Below are 15230 nucleotides of genomic sequence, written 5' to 3' on the forward strand. Positions count from 1 at the left end.
GGACTTTATTTAGGCAGTGAGTATCTGGATATATCCCAAGACCTCCATGCCTTCCTGAGTGATCACATTGAGCTCTTCCCACTACTAGGCTGATTTCCTTGACTAGCTCTCCTCCTGTGGTCCTAGGCCCTGATGGCATACCAATGGCAACTGCTGATACTTCTAATCCAACATCCTTCCTTTTGCTCCATATTTCCTCTCTCCCATTGCTCAACATGTGAGAGCCCATGAAGGAAGAAAGGGAAAATTAGAAGGAACAAATAAGAAAAAGAGGATTGAACCTCATTCTTTTCTTTTTATGCAGTCAAGCGAAGGGAGCTATAAATAATCTTTACCCTTAAAGAAAAGAATGACTAAAGAAAAGAGGCTCTTCCTTTCAACTCCTGGTTCCCAACATGATGCCATTATCTTTTGTGAAGGTTAAGAGAATAGATGCAAAGCCAGCAGTGCCCTAAAAAGATGAGGTGCCTCGTCCCTAACAGTGCTGAAAACTGCCATCGCGTCATAGGAACATATAACTCTCCCCCTGAAGTTTCTCTAAAACCCATAAAAATCACAACATAGATTCTGGGTCTAAAAACTTTCTGTGGTCACCATGGGTTTTTAAGTGGTAATCTGAGTTCAAAGTCAACTTTAGATATGTTAATTTAGTATAGGAGTACAAATCTATCAAAATAGATGGAAAACTTGGATAAAATACAGAGAGAAATGTAAATGCTTTCTGTTAGTTGAAAGAGATGGGCATCTTTCCTGAAAAGGCACCATCTTATTAGACATGTTATGTCACCAAAAGGACAGATCTCGTCCAGGTTACTTTGCTTCGGGTTTTGATACACACTTCATAGAAACTAAGATAAACTGTCTCTAAAACCCAGAATTGTCACTGGGCAATCCCACATCCGATTTGAAGTTTCAGTTGGTTTTTTGGTTTGTTTGTTTTTATTTTTTCAGATGTTCAAGGAATATTTGGGTTATGTCAGATAATGCATGTCTTGCTGAAGGAACAGGGGGAGATAGCACATGAAAGACACAGCCCTGATAGGAACAGGAAGGTGGTTCAGGACACAAGGGCATCTTTCATGTCCAACAGCACACCCAAGCTGTATCTCACCTCTTCCCCAAGGGCTCTTTTCTTTTTATTCTCTTTACTTCTCTGGACTCCTCTCTAGTCTCCTCTCTGCTGACCCAGGTTCCTCCTGCTCCGTGGCTTGGACTCACCTTTTTCCTGCATCTCTTAGCAGGTACTGCCATTCTCTGTGGATCATTGGTTTTCATATTAAAGTTCCCCATAACAGACTCCTTTGGGGTGCCTTGGTCTTGTCTCCTACAAGTGCCCTTCTAGGGTTGGAATGTGTCCCCCACCCCCAGTTTCATGTGTTGGAAATTTGGTTCTCTATGAGGCCATGTGGAGAGGTGGCGGAACCTTTAGAGAAAGGTCTTCAGGGAATTGATTAGGTCACTGGAAACCACTGTCCTCAGAAGAAATTAAGATAATTCTTGTGGGACTCTATGTTAGTTCTTGCAGCAGCAAATTGTTATAAAGGAGAGAGCTGATCCTTGAAACAATGACCCTCTTTCTTCATCATCATGTGGTTTCTCCTTCCACATAGCTGCCACCACGGTGATTCTGTCCACCAAGGGTCACTCAGCAGAGCCACTACCATGCTGTTTAGACTTGTAGTCTCCACAACTATGAGCTAAATAAACTTTTTCTTTATAAATTACCCAGTCTCAGGCATTTTGTCATAGTAATAGAAATTGGGCTACTTAATATACACCTTCATCAGTAATTTTCCCCCAAAGGACCAGGTATCAGGTATACACGGAACAAACTTTTTACAATGACTTTTATTGAAAGGCAACTCTAAACATCTGAGTGAGTACATTTGAATTTTATAGACACACAGTTCCAATTTATTTTTGAGGCAACAAAATTAAACCTACAGGGTCATATATTATAAAATCACAAACATCTTCTCATGTGCTGAAAATGCGTGCAGAATTAACAAGCCAGCTTCTCTATCTTCATTGAAGTCACTGAGAATGTCATTAAGAGTAGGACAGGGTAGAAAGACAGAATCCGGAGGCATATGCATAACCATCCTGGTTAAAAAAAAACTAACACAGCACAGTGATCAACCATTTATAATGTTATTTAACTTTGTTATTCTATTTATTCAACCTAGAAATGAAAAGAACTTTGTCAAAAGTTCACTGCCTTATGGATTGGGAAAGTTTGGCTTTTCTGGTTTTTAGTTTTCTATAAGCTTCTCGTTATTGCCTAGATTTTAGGTTCTGAAAGTGAGCTTTAATACCCTTACTGTTGTTACCCAATTTGTTACATTATTCCCACTGAGTTTGCCACCTTCAGTCTAGAGTGAAACTAATGCTCAAGATACTCTTTCCCCTTTCCATTCATAGGCTGTGCCGCAGAAAATCAAATTAAAGCAAGCACTGATGAGCATTGCGTGGTCTTTCAGTCTAATGACCCCCATCCCAGTAGGAAGCGAGTTGGTGTGACAGGCCCTCACTGAACCGGCAAGGGCTTTTACAGTCACCAATCATTCTTAAGGATTCACACCATCGGTCCAAGGGCATCAGACTTAGCAAACTTCAATTTGTCCCACTCTCAAGAAAGATCTTTCATTAACAGAGTTGTATTTCATTTCCAAACCTTAGTTCCCATTAAAGCTTATACACAAAGTCTCTATTCCCAATGCAAAAAAAAAAAAAAAAAAACCAATAACAGCAACAAATTCACAGAAAAAGCAATGGTAGGGAGAGAACTGTCACTCAGAAAGAGTTTGATGTGGTAGAAAGGTTTTCTAATTGATCCTTCCTCTTTCCCCACACGCATAACGTAAATGAGTCAAGCCTGAGACAAAACCCACTAATGTGAGTGGAAGGACGGGTTTCTTTAGGGTCCCTGACTATGGCTCTCAGACCCAGTTGTCTAGAGACTTCAACTTCCTGTTCTCTCCTTGAAAATGTCTTCCTGCAAAGAATCCCATGTCACACAAACTGGTGAACTCCTTGGTTTCTGATTCATCACGTTGCTGTGGTTTGGATGAGTATTTCCCAAAGGTCCATGTGTTAAAGACTTGGTCCCCAGGGTGGTGCTGATGGAACCTTGAGGTTCTCACATCACTGAGGGTGTGCCCTTGAACAGGATAGTGGGACCTTTGTCTCTCCTTCCTCTCTTGCTTTGCTCCCTAGCTAAAGGTGTAAGTGGTTTGCTCTGGCAATGACGTCCAGCCACTCATGCCCAGCCACTGCCATCCAGTTCCCTCTGCATAGGCCCAAATCAGTGTGGCTGCCCAATCTTGTACTGGCACCTCCAGAACCATGAATTACATAAAGGTTTCCTCTTTATAAGTTAATTATCTCGGGCATTTCATGATAGTAATGGAAAGCTGTGTCACGTATATTCAATCCATCAATACTTGAAAACATATGCTACGTGTCAGGATCTGATCTAGCAATAAACAAAATAGATAAAGGCCTTAACTGCCTTGGAGCTTATGTTCTTGTGCTTTGGTTTTGTCGAGGTGTTTGTTTTTGTTTTTTTGTTTTTGCATCACACGGACTCCCATTGCGAGGCTATGCTCATACTCTTCTAGCTGCTTAGAATCCTATCCTCCATAATTATTTCCACTTAAATAATTTCCAATATCTTTTGAGTCCAACTCAAATCATATCTCTTCCATGACTCTTTCTCAGCTCTCCCTAGCTCAGGATGTCCTTAAATTCCAGCCAAACACACTCTTTACCAATCATTTAGTTTGTACTCCCTTAATTATTATTGATATATGTTTATGCACATATCGTATCTCTGCAACTATACTCAAGTCTTTCCAGGACAGGGAATGAATCTCATAATTTTTAAACCCCAGCACTAAAAAGAGTGCCCTGTATGAAGAAGGTACATTATAAGTGGTGGTAGCTAAAGGAAATGATAGCAAACTGAAGAGTATTTTTCCCTTTTACCGGGAACAAAGAGGCAATAAATAAATCAGGGATATCACCAGAAGTGGTGCTTTCATGGGTGACAATTTTTTTTTAATTCACTGATAACTACCAACTAGCCAGTTTTCTTGATTTGATCCTAAGTACACTTCAAATGCCTATTGTGCGCTATTGCTTTGAATCCACTGTCTTTAAAATATCCCTTTGGCACTCAAATCAGCTGGTTCATTGATGCTTACTTTAATTTAATTTCCAGGTGAGCAGTTTATGAATGAAAAAGGAAAAAACCTTTGACTCTCATTCTATTTAAACTGAATCCAGCAAGGAGACACTCCGCAGGGGTAATGTAGCAGATTGCATAATAGCTATAGCAGTATGAAAATTTACTTTCAGGTAATAAAATTTAAGCAAAAACAAGATGTGCTTTATAGATTTTTTTTAGAGGCCAAGCTTTTCCCAAACTCATGACAGTCATGTGACCAAGTAAGCTCTGTCTGCCAGAGGAAGCTCTAGCATATAAGTATCATTGCTGTTTTGGCTGGGATTTTCCAGATAGCCTAGGAAAGCTGGGAACTTTTGAGAAGCATAAATAAATAACAGACCTTTCCTTATGAATATCACTCTAAAACTTACAGCACATTCACATACTTTATCTCAGTCCTTCCACAAATTTAGCAGAAAGCAGTCAGTATTATATACCTTCTTCTTCTTTTTTTTTTTTTAATACTGAGAAACTGGGTCTCGAGTGTGAAAATTATTGCAAGAATCCGTCATATTAGATGACATTCCCATCAATAAAAGTTTCCACCTTTAAATCAGGTCTCCTTTAAGACTTCATCCATGTTGAGATGGTGGGGAAATTTTTTAAATTAAATTTATCCTAGGAAAGAGACTTTCATGCTCACTTTGGAAGAATCATCAACCCAACGACCTGTTTCAGTGAGTTGTACCTACTGATTTCTTATCTTCCCAAACATATCATGTATGTATTGGCTCCCTGTTTTCCTTCCTTTGATCCATCTTTCTGTGTTTAAAATTAGACAAAATAAATAAGAGTTCTGCCTCTGGCAAAGAGGGTTGATTTGTGGGGACCAATTAATAGATAACAACTAGGAAACATAGGCAAAGTACTTTGAAATAGCTAATGGAAGGCCTCTTGGCAACAAGGGTGGTGAGTACTTGTGAGCTCAGTATCCTAGAGAGAAGGGAAGCTCAGAGAAATGAATCCAGTATTTGGTGCACTCTTTCTGCTCAAAACATATATCAATTCAAAAGTAGCAGTGAAGAGTTGGAGAAATTGAATAGAGTTTTCATAAGTCTCCCAGGGACAGGGAGTAAGAATTGGAGCCTGGATATATGGGAAAAGGAAAAGAGTCCCTAGCAAATACTCCAGGATTTTTTTGTTGTGACATAAAAAAAGGCTACAACCAAGATGAAAGGACAAAGTAGAAATAGAGTCATTAAGACTGAAAACACAGTAAGATCAGACCATTTCCTGAGAGGATTCATGATTCATACTCCCCACATCTGACATCTTGCCAGGAGCAAAAGTAAATCTTTCTTGGAAGAACGTATCATCTATAACTTCAAACTATCTCTATAATTTTTCAACACAATGTCCAATATGCACATAAAAAAACAGTCCTACCAAAAGATAAGAATAAGCCATACAACAAAAGAAAATGACAATGAGCAATAATAAACTCAAATACAATGGTAGAGAATAGCAACAGACCCACATGAGACTCATATATTGAGACTATGAGGAAAGTGTCCAAGAATGTAAATGATAAGATGAGACACGTTAGGAGAGAAGTAGAAACTATAAAAAGGAGATAAATGAAAATTCTTCATAGAAATGAAGAGCTCAATGAATAGAAAAAATTAATGCAGCTGAAGAAAAACTATAGATGAGAAAAAATTCTCAGACTGAATCATAGAGAAACAAAAGGATAAAAATTAGTGAACATTTTTAAAAGAAGAAGAGACATATGGAGTATAATTTTTTCAAAAGTCTAAAATATGTTTCATTGGTTTCCAATAGAAAGAGATGAGACAAAATGGGACAGAAACAATATGTGATAAAATAATGGCTGAGAATATCTAAAACTAATGAAAGGTTTCAAACCATAGGCTCAAGAAGCACCATCTACCCAAAGCAGGGTAAACAGGAATAAAGTCACTCTTAGGGATGTAAAAAATTATAGAAAAAATGCATACAAGGAAAAAGCAATTGGACAAAAGGGACATATTTCTTCCAAGAAAACAACAATAACACTGAAAGCTGACTTCTCAACATGAACAAATGGAATACAGGAGACAATGGTATTAAATCTTCAGAGAGCTCAAAGAAAAATTTCATATGCTGAAATTATTGTTCTATAATGAAGTCTTAATAACAACATTTTCTGATAAACAACCGAATTGGCCAGCCATATAATCACACTAAAGGAAATACTAAAGAGAGTTCTTCAAGCAAAAGAAAAATAAATCTGGAAGGAAAATGGAAATCCAATAAGAAAGAAGAGCAATGAAGAATTAAATATGTGGGCAAATATAAAGGATCACTGATAGTAAATACAATATTGTTCTATGGTACTTTCAGCAAATAGAAGACAGATGATTGATAGATAGAGACACAGATATAGATAGACAGATTGATTGATTTAAAAATAATCATCAAATGGCACACAAGATAGGAAGGAATAGAGTTGAAGAGTTTTAAGTGCCTTGTATTATCTATAAAGGGGTACTAACTTATACTACAATATAAAAGATGCAAGTATATATGTAATAATACATATGGTGACTACCGAGATAATATGTAACTAACAAGTGAAATGAGAAGAAAGTAAATTATATATGAGTATGAATCTAAATTGGGAAACAATCCAACAGAACACAAAAGCCTTGAAGGATCAAACTGCACTTTCCATTGGAAGATGTCCAATTGGCCAAAAAACTTACTAAAAGATAATCAACCTTATTAGGCATTAGTGAAATGGCAATTAAAATCAGACTGAGATACCATTAGACATATACACAGTAGCAAAAATTAAAGAGATTGGCAAAATTAATTGTTGATGAGGATTTGGAAAAACTAGAACTCGCACACTGCTGGTGTTAAGTATAAATTCGTACCACTAATTTTTTTTTTTTTATTGTGGCAAAAGGGTGTGTCGGAGGAAGGCCTTGACAACAGAAAGTGGAAAGAGCACTTGACTCACTAGGGACAAAATATAACCCCCAAAGGCACATCCCCAATGACCTCCTTCTCTAGCCACTCCCTGCCTGTCTGTAGTTATCACCCAGCGAATCCCTATCAATAGATTAATCTATTGACTAGGTAAGAACTCTTTCATAATGCAATTTTTTCACCTCTGAGCATTCTTGCATTGTCTCACACATGAGCTTTTAGGGGATTGGGTACATCTTATGCCTAAACCCTAATATATGATATGCCAGGAGGTGATCTGGAATGTCCCTCCTCAGGGTACCTCCAAACATTTGTGTAAGAATGCCAAGGTCATTCATCAGTCCAGTGGGAAAGTGGAGATTTTTGGAGTGCTGTCAGCCCCTGCTGCCATTTCTAGCTACTACTAGTCTTGCTGCCGAGTCCTGGCCTCACACAGTGCTTCAGCGCTTGTCTAGTGGGATGCCGGGTTGAGGCCCCAGAGCTGCTGACACAAGGGTCCATGCTCAGGATGCAAAGCTAGAGCACTCCTAATTCACAGTCACAATCCAGGGAGCTGTCCCGACATGTGCCACTTTACCACTCTTTCCTCCTGCCCTTCAACCACCAGTATGTGTTTTTTTTTTGTTTTTTTTTAATGTTATTTTATTTTTTTATTTTTTAATTGTTGGTCATTCAAAACATTACATAGTTCTTGATATATCATATTTCACACTTTGATTCAAGTGGGTTATGAACTCCCATTTTTACCCCGTATACAGATTGCAGAATCACATCAGTTACACTTCCATTGATTTACATATTGCCATACTAGTGTCTGTTGTATTCTGCTGCCTTTCCTATCCTCTACTATCCCCCCTCCCCTCCCCTCCCCTCTTCTCTCTCTACCCCCTCTACTATAATTCATTTCTCCTCCTTGTATTATTTTTCCCTTTCCCCTCACTTCCTCTTGTATGTAATTCTGTGTAACCCTGAGGGTCTCCTTCCATTTCCATGCAATTTCCCTTCTCTCTCCCTTTCCCTCCCACCTCTCATCCCTGTTTAATGTTAATCTTCTTCTTATGCTCTTCGTCCCTACTCTGTTCTTAGTTACTCTCCTTATATCAAAGAAGACATTTGGCATTTGTTTTTTAGGGATTGGCTAGCTTCACTTAGCATAATCTGCTCTAATGCCATCCATTTCCCTGCAAATTCTATGATTTTGTCATTTTTTAATGCAGAGTAATACTCTATTGTGTATAAATGCCACATTTTTTTAATCCATTCGTCTACTGAAGGGCATCTAGGTTGGTTCCACAGTCTTGCTATTGTGAATTGTGCTGCTATGAACATCGATGTCGTACCACTAATTTTGAAAACTATTTGACAGTATCTATTAAAGTTCAAACACATAGCCTACAAATTTCACTTCTAGATCTATATTCAGCAGAACACATGCATTTGAACCAAAAAGAATGTACCAGAGTATTCATAACATCTAAAAATGGCACCAATCCTTGTCAGTAGACAAAGTAAATTAATGGTGGTGGACTTGTACCAGGAAATACCACACAGTTATGAAAATGGAGGAAGTACCACTGTATACAACAACACAAATAAGTTTCCAATCATAATCATAATGCTAAACAAATAAAGTCAACACTTTCTGGAATAAAGATTATATGGTTCTATTTGCATAATGTTGATTTTGAAAGAGAGGCAAAACTATTGTGCTAGAGATTATAAATTATAGTTGAGGGAGGGAGAGATTTTTGTTTAGCAGGGGCCTAATGACAACTTCTGGGGGGCTGGTTAGCCTTAGGAATGGCAGCCACACTGGATACATTGATTTTATCATTCTGTGGGCATAGTTTGTGCATTTTATGTATTACCATTATACTTCAATTAAAATTTACTGAACAACAAAAATAAACTTAAAAGTTTAAATCTATTTATTTTAAAAATCTAATTAAATTTAAATTTTAAATCTATTTAAAACTATTTACCTTTGAGAATGTTCATTTTACAAATAACGGTTTCCCAATGATTCCACTTTTACTAATTTGTCCTAAGGAAATAATGGTAACGGAATACAATGATTCCACTTTTGGTAACTCATCCTAAGGAAGTAATTTTAATGGATATATCCCATGGTATGCATTTCCTGTGTTTTGAATAGCTATCTCTCCTTATTGTATATTAATTGTCTTCTCAATGTTGTTTCTATGATAAATAATGCTGTGATAAACAGATGATCCAGAAATTTTTTCCTTTAGTTCAAATTGTCTCCCGAAAATACACTACCACTAAACAATGTTTATAAAGAGGACATAACATAAAATCTGATGTTATAACATAAAGAAGAAAAAAGCCGAGAATGAAATTACAGAGCAAGTATGCTTACAATTTTTCTCAAAATTAATGAAGAAATAAAAGAAAAGTTAATGAAGAAGATTGCAAGGAAACACACCAAAATTCCATAATTTTGATTGTCTCTGTTTAGAGTTATTATAAATAGATTTTTTTCTCTTCTTTCATTTTTATTACTTGGATACTTTATGGTAGATATATATATTTATATATATATATATATATAAATAATATATATATATATATATTATTTTTGTAACAGTCACAAAGTAAAAAACCTCATCATTAAAATGGGAAACTGTTATTTGTAAAGGAACCACCCAAGTTTTCACCCTGACTCTGCCCTTCCCCTCTACCGGGGGAGTTTGACTTTGAGCTGGTCCTACACTGTTTGTCAATGTGCCTCACAACACACATATTGTTTTGATTTCCATGTTTTAGAACTCAGCTAAAACACATTAGCAGGGCCAATTGTAACTTCTGTTCGGTTCTTGAAGTGACTCTCCCCAGTAAGGATATCCATCCAAGCCAATGTGAGAGCCTGTATTTCATGGAATGTGATTTTAAAGCAGAGTAGTGTGTGAACATATACACACAAACAGCTCATTAGCTGATGGAACTTGCTGGAAATTTTGTTGCATGTCATTTGAACCAAGAAATAACTACTGAACCCAATTCTCCGGGACTCCTCTATTAGTTCCTGGCATATGCCAAGATGCCGCAGACACAGATTCATTTTCCTCACCCTCTAAGTGCTGGTTAGTACATTACTATTACACAATCTATTGGGGGGGGAACTTTTATATTTCTATGTATTTCAGAACTTTTAGTTAAAGCCTGGGGGTTAAGAAAACAATGTGCAAACCACACACACTCAAAAAAAAAAGTTTACTCATTATGGGCCGGAAACCTACTGGGAAACTACATTTCAGGACTTTTTTTTTTTTTTCAGAGAATTTCCATGGAAAAAGCAAAATTAATCTCTTTAATCATATAAAATTTCCTTATGAGTCATTTCATTCATTCCATGTCAGTGCCAATGTTGTGTAAGACACTATAGTGGGTTCTGGATATTAAAAAAAAATAATAATAAAGAGATTTTCCCTGAACTCAGTGAGCTCAGAGCCTGGAGCAGAGAACATAAGTCAACAGTAGGGTCAGGGCTGTGATGGAAATCAACAGTGTTAGAGGATCTCCCAGGAGAAACACTGGATTAATTTTCTATTGTTGTGTAACAAATGACCCCAAACTTGTGGCTTACAACAACACATATTTATTATCTCACAATTTCCATGGGTCAAGAGTCCAAGCATGGCTTCTAAAGGCCACTGCTTAGGATCATACAAGGCTCCTAATTATTGGCCAGGCTTCCTTTCTTTCTGGAACTTGGTGTCCTCTTCTAAGCTTACACAATGTTAGCAAAATTCACTTGTTGAGAATTAAGGTTCCCTTTCTTTTCTGGCTGTCCATGCAGGGTAATTGTCAGCTTCTATAGGCCCCTAAAGATCCCTGATATTTGGCCCTATCACAGGCCATCTCACGGCATTTCAGCCTACTTCTTAAATCCCAGTAGGAGAAAATTTGAATTCCATATCTTCTTTTAAGGGCTCACCAGATTAAGTCAGGCCCCCTAGGATAATCCCCCTTTGATTAACTCAAAGTCAACCTAATTACATCCACAAATTTCTTCACCTTTGCCATATATTATTAGAACACTTCATTCTGATTATATGATGTGCATACACCAGAGAGTAGAAAACTTAAAGCTATATTAGGTACTACCCCAAACCTGAACTTTCAGTGGCCGCCTAGAAGGTATTGGATCAATTAGTAAAGGTGAGTCGGAAGGGATGCAGAGAGGGAGAAGGGTGTTCTAGTTAAAGTTACCAAGTGCAAATTCACAATGAAAAATATCATGAAAATTTTAATAGTGGTTTTTGCGTTTCTGACTAGTTGTTTGCTAGTAGATGAGGTTGACTCTGTACAAAGAAGAATGTCAGCGATAGACATGGGCTCATCTTTGGATATATTGACTTTGTCTATGGAGCTCCCATGAACAAATGACCAGAAGAGATACCAGTCTGTAACTCAAAAAGAGAAAGGATTATAACAAAAAGTATAGGTTTGGGGCTATCTGTTCAGAATCCATAATCAAACCTTTAGTAATGGATAAAATTAGCCATGACATATATGTGGAGAAGACATTCAAAGACTCAGATGTCAGAACAGCACTGTTCAAAAGGAACACAGGGAGGCAAGACTATGAAGAAGACTGAAAGAAGCAGCTAGAAGAAGAAAACAATTATTTCCAGAAGCAAAGAGAAGGAGAGGACCTCTAGGAGGTGGGACCCAATGTCCAAAGCAGCCCACATGTTGAGATAAAGACCTCAAACAATCTATCACCAGATTGCTGTTTAATCTGAAGTAAAGGAAAAAACACTTGGGTAGACAGAAGACTAGCTGAGCCATGGGAATGCTGTGAGTGTGGAAGGTTCTTTGAAGTAGTTCCCTATGAAGAGAAGGAGAGCGCAGGGTGGAGTTTGGATTGAGGACCGAGCATAACTTGAGAAGATGCCATAATTCTATGTGTGGTGAATCACAGTAACAGGTTACAGCTGGAACCGACTGTGCTTATAATCTGCCCCATATTCATAACAGATGTCAGTTAGAGCCTTTTCATTCGGAAAGCTCTCATGGATCGTGCAGGCCAGAGCTGAATCCTTCTTCAACGCACTTTTACAACACGAGCTCCACCTCCCCTTCAGAGAGCCCTGATCACAGTGGCGACTTTCCATTAACTTTCATGACTAGTTTGAACTCCATGAAGGAAGATATTGGGTCTGGTCTGCTCACCAGTTTATCCCTAAAGCCTAGCACACTTCCTTGCACATATTGTCCATTCCATAAACACATGTCAAGTACATAACTGTGCCCTTTCATTTTAGAGGTAAAGGAAATTGAAGCTCTAACATTAAATTACCTGTCACTGGTTACACTGTCATTAGAGGTAGGTTGAGTGAAGGCGTGTGGATTCATTTTCAGACTTTTTGAAAGAATGATCACTTTCCACCCACAGTGCCATTATATATCCTCTGAAAAGGCTTTAAAAACATGAACCACACTCCTCCAGAATTCGTACCTCATGGCTGTTACCATCTCACCTCTTCATACATTCCTTTGATGACAGCAACATACTGTTTCCACAATCCTTTGTTTAAATTATCATTTGTCAAGTATTCCACTCCATACTAGACACAAAAAAGCTAAGGGCATTATGTTTAATTACATTTGATTTTTCATAACAATTTCTTAAGTTGATATTACTCTTATTTATAAAGAGGATAACCAAGTCTCAGAGAAGTGAAGTAACTTACCAAAAGATTGAATGTCAGGGCCAAGATACAAATGCAGGTCTGTCAGAACTCCAGAACTCAGAACCTTACCCACCATGTTCTGGTACTTCACTGACTTTGCTCTTTATGAGATTTTTAACAACTCCACAATTCTTTGTTTTTTTTTTTATTTCTTACATACATGACAATAGTGGAATGCATTACAATCAGAATTATCCATTCACAACACAATTTTTTGTAACTCTGTATATAATGTTCATGCCAATTATGCCATTATACATGAGCTCTATTACTATTATTATTATTATTATTATTTTGCATTACAATTCCACAATTCTTTCTCTACCAAATATGCTAGTTTAGGGAAAATACATAACTTTACAGAGAAACCAGTTAGCACGTTCAAGCTACTGTGGGTTGCCATGAGATAAAAGTATGGAAAGAAAAGTAAACGTAAGGCAAATTATAGAATTTAAATGTGTTTAGCATTAACTAATTTCAGTAATATAAATTCTCTGGAAATGAATAATTTAAAAATCATATATATATATATATATATGAATATACATATGCATTACAAATATATTAGTAATAGTATTCTTGGTAATGCCACATGGGGATAGAAGATTTGGGCTTCTCTAGATTAACAATTTTTTTTAAGTCTTACCTGTTATACACTTCCTTCTCCTTCCAAAAGAGTAACTACATTTAATCTATTGCCCCTCGTATTTCCTAAGCAAACTACAACAGTATCAAACATCGCATATGGAAAGAAACAGAAGAAAACTCTCTAAACACAAATCTTTGTGTTTAAAATAGACATGGAAATCAAACATCCTAACTTTATGGATTAAACTCTCTGTGACTAAGACAATGCGACTCAGTCTTTTGGCAGAAGTATTGATTGAAGAATTGGAAAACAGAATTTCTGTTTCCTCCTCTAAAACTACTACTCCAGCAGCTGTGCGATGTTAAAGAGATTTCATCTCCACAAATCAAGTTCTACATCTGTTCAACCATGCCATGAACATGAGCTTCCTCCTCCCTTGAATTCTGTAAATACAATGCAAGAGGGGTTAAAGCAAAGAGTGCCATCAGATTAGAAGAATTTTGTTAATTCAAGAGCTCTCTCCAAGATTATATCTCCAAACTCATCCACACAGAAGTACTTCAGGTTCCTCCAGTCAGTATTTAAAATTGAATTCATCATACTCCCATCAGACAAAAAAAAAAGAGTGTTCTTCATCTTGTAGTCCCTCTTGTAGTAAAGACATTTGCCTCAGTCCAGACTACCAAGCTAGAAACCTGAATCTTTTCACAGCTATTATTTCCTCCATTACTTTCACTTGATTGATGGCCATGTTCTGCTGATGTCATATAAGTGGTATGTCTAATTCCATGTGCCCTCTCCAATTCCACATTCACTTCCTTCGGGCAGGTATCTTCACCTGAAACCTGGAGGGTTACAAGTCAAATGTCCTCAGCTGCAAATCTTTCCCCATAATGCTTATGATTTATCCATCATAATGAAAAAAAAAAAAGAATAGAAGGCATATCAGATTATTCATTGGTTATAAATACCCACATTTATAAATTGCCTCTTCATTGCTTACAGGATAAAAGAAAATTCCTTAGCTTGGAATTCAAGTAACTTACTAAAGGAAGACTCTATACAATCTCCTTAGATGGAGTAAAACCATTTCAGAATTCCACAGCTGATCTTATCTCATGTCTCACACTGGTCAGAATTGCCTCTTTTGCCCAAGCTTGCAAAAGGGAATTCAACCCTCTTGATGGATTCAGACCAATCCAGAACCTTCCTGAGGTCTCTGTTGGAGCCAATTCTTAAGTAACCTCTTGTCTTTGTCTATGGTTCCTGGCACAGAGCTCCTAAATCCTTTGAAATTTCCTGAGTGATGGAGTTATAAGCAACCTGAACCACCTAAGACAAAAGCCTTGAACTTTTGAAAGCATTTGGACTAAATTTAACTTCACTTTGGACTAAAATGAACTTCACTTCATCCCTTTCTTGCACTATCTCCAAAACAAAGTCAGGATATAAAATCTTTGTTATAATAATGGAACAATTCTCCAGGACAAGAAATGTGAAAAGACCCATAACACTTGCATATGCTAAATGTTTTTCCTGTGGCTTCAAATAAATAATCCATCTTTACGTTATCTTCCTAACCCCTGTCCGGGAAATAAAAATGGTTCCTATTTGCAGTTTCCTATATTGGGAGCCCTTTATTGATAAGAACTATAGATAGCCTCCACCTCTTTCATCTGATCCCCATAATAACTATCAGAAAGATCTGCCTACAGTAGATAAATTTCTGTTCAGAGACTGATTATAGCCAGTGGAACAG

Source organism: Ictidomys tridecemlineatus, chromosome 10 (assembly GCF_052094955.1).
Source record: "Ictidomys tridecemlineatus isolate mIctTri1 chromosome 10, mIctTri1.hap1, whole genome shotgun sequence".
NCBI lineage: Eukaryota > Metazoa > Chordata > Mammalia > Rodentia > Sciuridae > Ictidomys > Ictidomys tridecemlineatus.